The sequence below is a fragment of the Scophthalmus maximus genome, chromosome 12 (genome assembly GCF_022379125.1).
Source record: "Scophthalmus maximus strain ysfricsl-2021 chromosome 12, ASM2237912v1, whole genome shotgun sequence".
NCBI classification, from domain to species: Eukaryota; Metazoa; Chordata; class Actinopteri; order Pleuronectiformes; family Scophthalmidae; genus Scophthalmus; species Scophthalmus maximus.
In genome coordinates, this window is record NC_061526.1 from 10,190,001 (window position 1) to 10,195,000 (window position 5,000).

At 54.0% G+C, this 5,000-nt stretch overlaps 1 protein-coding gene across 3 annotated transcripts in view; it reads right to left on the reverse strand.

Moving 5' to 3' along the window:
• Positions 1–4,622, reverse strand: part of znf219 (zinc finger protein 219) — a 16,407-nt gene extending 11,785 nt beyond the window's left edge. For 2 of the 3 annotated variants that reach the window (XM_035617934.1, XM_035617927.1), the window contains exon 1: positions 4,465–4,622. The gene's annotated coding sequence lies outside the window, so the exon portion shown is untranslated. The remainder of the gene's footprint in view (positions 1–4,464) is intronic. The other variant, XM_035617919.2, reaches the window with a different exon arrangement.
• Between the last annotated feature and the right edge of the window lie 378 nt (positions 4,623–5,000).

A 5,000-nucleotide genomic window follows, 5' to 3' on the forward strand; every position in this document is an offset into this window, starting at 1 on the left:
CGACTGACTCGTCTGACTGCGCATTACGGGAGCGAAGCCTTTTAAAGCAGAATCACTCTGGACGTGTTTGATCTGGCGATCAGCTGCAGCGAGAGAGAGGAGGAGGAAAAGGGAGCGAGGGAGCGAGGGAGCGAGGGAGCGAGGGAGCGAGGGAGCGAGCATCCCACCTGAGGATCGCTTTACTTTCACAGGTCTCAAATCTACTACTGTTCTAAAAGCTGTCAAACACAAAAAGACGCCCACTACCCACAAGCCCCGGGGAAGCTGACCCCTACACTGTGACCTCCTTGTGGAATATATATCACATATATATATATATATATATATATATATATATATATATATATATATAAAAATGTATATATATATATAAAAATGTATATATATCAGACCCAGGTTGGTTCTTCAGTCGCCTCGGGGGAAATCTGCGGATCGAGTTTCTCTCTGAGCGTCGCACCGCTTCACGCTCTCAGTTAAATATAACTGTAGTGGAGCGTCGGAGGACCCCCCGACTGCACGAGGACCAACCGTCTGCACGAGGACCAACCGTCTGCACGGTGACCCCCCGTCTGCACGGTGACCCCCCGTCTGCACGAGGACCCCCCGACTGCACGAGGACCAACCGTCTGCACGAGGACCAACCGTCTGCACGGTGACCCCCCGTCTGCACGAGGACCAACCGTCTGCACGAGGACCCCCCGACTGCACGAGGACCAACCGTCTGCACGGTGACCCCCCGTCTGCACGAGGACCAACCGTCTGCACGAGGACCAACCGTCTGCACGAGGACCAACCGTCTGCACGGTGACCCCCCGTCTGCACGAGGACCCCCCGACTGCACGAGGACCAACCGTCTGCACGGTGACCCCCCGTCTGCACGAGGACCCCCCGACTGCACGAGGACCAACCGTCTGCACGAGGACCAACCGTCTGCACGAGGACCAACCGTCTGCACGGTGAACCCCCGTCTGCACGAGGACCCCCCGGCTGCACGAGGACCAACCGTCTGCACGAGGACCAACCGTCTGCACGGTGACCCCCCGTCTGCACGAGGACCCCCCGACTGCACGAGGACCAACCGTCTGCACGAGGACCCCCCGACTGCACGAGGACCAACCGTCTGCACGAGGACCCCCCGACTGCACGAGGACCAACCGTCTGCACGAGGACCAACCGTCTGCACGAGGACCCCCCGTCTGCACGAGGACCCCCCGACTGCACGAGGACCAACCGTCTGCACGGTGACCCCCCGTCTGCACGAGGACCCCCCGACTGCACGAGGACCAACCGTCTGCACGAGGACCCCCCGACTGCACGAGGACCAACCGTCTGCACGAGGACCCCCCGACTGCACGAGGACCCCCCGACTGCACGAGGACCAACCGTCTGCACGAGGACCCCCCGTCTGCACGGTGACCCCCCGTCTGCACGAGGAGCATGCGTCAGAGGATCTTTAGCCTAGAGCTGAAGATATACACCGAGAGTTCATGATTATTAAATATGAGTGTGATGCAAAGTGACGAAAAGTCAGTAATTGTCCGACGTGTTCACAAGCAACTGAACATTTTGCGTAACGTTCTGTGGCGTCAGCTGAGACAGTCGGGACAGTCATCAACACGCCCACTGGGGAACTTCTCTTTTTTACATTCATGACGTCTGTATTTTCTGTTTCGTTTCTTGTGGACCGTATCTCGTGTATTTGTATATTCTGTAATGACATAATAACAAAACTGTCCTGCTGTTTTCTCTCGTGGACTCACAGTTCTGGAGACTGTCTGAACTTCAGCGACTGGTTCAGAGACCTGCTGCGGTTTCTTTGCTTCCAGAGTCAAAACACACTCAGACGAGAACGTGACCTTTGTAGCGTCCACGTCCACGTCCGCTGTTCAACATCGGTTTGAAACCGGTCGGAGAACCAAACTAAACTAAACCATTGAAGCAGAGACCCTGAAGCTCTCATCCCCAGTGCGAACATGTCACCATGCAGCAGATCCTGGTGACGGAGGCCGAGCAGGTGCCTCTCCCACTGCGCACTAATGACCCAATTATATCAATCAGGAGCCTTGATTGGTGCGACACTCCTCTCCCTTTTACTCTCTCGCTCTTTCTCCCTCGCATATTCACTCTCTCCCCCAAGAGCCACCTGGAGGGGGAGCGTGCCCCCTCCCCTTAAGTACAGTATGTACAGAGCTGGGAGAAAGAGGAGGAAGAGGAGGAGGAGGAGGAGAAGGAGGAGGAGGAGGAGAAGAGGAAGAGGAGAAGGAAGAGGAGGAGAAGGAGGAGGACGAGGAGGAGGAGGAAGAGGACGAGGGGGACGAGGAGGAAGAGGAGGAGAAGGTGGAGAAGGAGGAAGAGGAGGATGAGGAGGAGGAGGAGGAGGAAGAGAAGAGGAAGAGGAGGAGGAGGAGCCTTGAAGCAGAGAGTCTGAATGAAGAGGAACCAGGAGAGTCTCCTGGACGCTCTATTCAGAACTACAGTCGCTTCCTTCAAAACATGGAATCAACCTTTATCAAAAGAAAGTAGATCAAATATCGAGAGGAGACGTTTGACTTGTTCTGTTTTTATAAAAAAAAGTCCAAAGTGTTGGTTTGAGATTCTGTTCTCAACCAGGATCCTTGAAGATGATGTTGAGTTTGTCTCTGACCTGTAGAAAAGTAAAGATGAATGTAGTCGTACAGAACGCGAGGAGCGTTGAATGACGCAGTCCTGTGATAGACACGCAGCGTCAACCTACTTCACTGTGCACGCGCCCTGACAAGTGTGACATTGAGGGTGAATATGAAAAAAGAACTGGGCCATTCGAGGATCGGAGGACGTTTCCTCTGGATGTGTCCGCGGCTCGACCCAGATGACACGTCCTCTTATCTCGGGAGGAATGTGCTCCTCGCCCCGGTGATGTGCGTCAATAACGTGCAACCATTTTCAGTCGCTCTTTCCCCTCTTCCCTCTCGCGGCCATCTCAATTAGACAGAGGCGCGTTATGGATGAAATAAATAAATAACCGTCAACAAACAATGTGCACCGACGAACCACCGACAGGAACAACGTCCCGCTGCAAGGACACGCGATCCCCTCCGACACAGGGCTGTAGTGGGAGAAGTGTGTGTGTGTGTCATGTCAGCCCATCTATCGCTCTCTCCCCTGCTCCATTTTGTTCCTAAATTTTCTATACAAAAGATTAAGGGAGGGGAGAGACGAGCGCGCGAGCGGCGCGAGGACGGAGGAGGAGAAAAGTGCCATCATGGATTTCATCTTGAATCCGCTGCCAATCTCCGAGTCCACATCTCATCCCACCACATCTCGTCTCATCACAGCGCGTCCGGGAAACGCACATTTTAAAAAGCAGATGTGCAAAAAGCGACAACTTCTCTTCACACGATGCGCGCGCGCACACACGCACGCAGCGTCCCCGGCAGACGGAGGTGATGTTGGGACAAGTAACGTGTTGTAGTAAACATCGTAGTAACCGGACACCGGAGCGAAACGTTGGTTTAACACTTAACACTCTCTGACGCGCGCGGACGCGGTTTGCGCACAACGCGCACATGGAAGTGACGCCGAGTAAACAAGGCACCGCACGGCGGAGTGTGTGTGTGCGTGCGTGCGTGCGTGTGTGTGTGCGGCCAACAAAAGAATTAGTGCAGCTAATCGCATCTATGTGCAAACGACGGTTCAGTGAAGCAACTTGTCCGCGTGTAAACGCTCCGCGCGCCGCTCGGACTCCGCGGCGGCTCCGGCCCGAACGCTCCGTTACGCACCGACAACTTTCTGTCACGTCGAAGAGACTTTTCGAACCAGAACCGAGAGAATCGACTGAGAACCCCGTCGCCTCGACCCGCCGGAGCAGGAAACCTCTGCGACCCAACATCCACAACTTGGTCAAAGTTACACGCGTATTTCAAAACAAAGAAGAATCCCCTCTTCATGAGCTCCCGGGGACTTTCTGTGCGCGTGCGAGCGCTTCAGAGTCGCGTGCGCTTCTGTGACGTCGCGGATCGACTCGGTCCGAACGGAACAGTTCGACGCGTTCAGGAAGAATTCACGTTAAACGGAGCTTTTCCTTTTTGTCATGTCACGGAGCCGAGGCGCAGGAGACATGCATGTCGGCCACGCACACGCACACACACACACACACACAGCGGAGAACATACATGACACACACACACACACACACGCAAAGTGGTCCGGAGCGCGCGGTTACATGCATGCATCATGCTTCGTGCCAGTCTCACACACACACACACACACACACACACACCCGGGTCCAAACTGAGGAATCAAACACCAACAACTCTAAATGTCCGTTTCTCTCTGAGCTGCTCGTCGGACGCGGAGAATAAAAACCCGTCGTGATAAACGAACCCGTGTGTGTGTGTGTGTGTGTGTGTGTGGACAGATGAAATGTGTAAGAGTAAAGAGGAGATATAAGCAGAGATGTGGTAAAGTAAAGACTCTCGTACTTACGGGAGAGGCGGCGAGCAGATTAATGACACGACACGTCATGATTACGTTTCACTTGAATTAAATACATTACGAGTTGGGAAAAAAATGGAAATCAGGCTTGTATACAAGCATACGCCGTTTCCCCCTCCTCCCTCCTCCCTCCCTCCTCCCTCTCTCTCTCTCCTCCTCCTCCCTTTCTTTCCCTTTCTCTCCTTTCTTCTTGCACCCCCCCTTATTGTACAGGAGTGAGTGAATAGAGGAGAAGGAGCAGGACGGAGGAGGGAGACTGATGTAGGTTGGAAATGTTAATTATAATCTCAGCACGGGCTCCATTTTACAACGCTGTCATCTCCTCACATTTGTATCCTAAATATGGCATGTGGGCGACACCACACACACACACACACACACACACACACTATATGTTGGAGAAAGAAAGAAAGAAGGAGAAAGAAAAGTTTCACACCATCTGAAGCTGGGGGGAGATGACAGGGGGCAGGAGGCGGCGGACTGACGCCCCGGAAGCACATGGCCTCACACACTCTGGATGTGGGGTT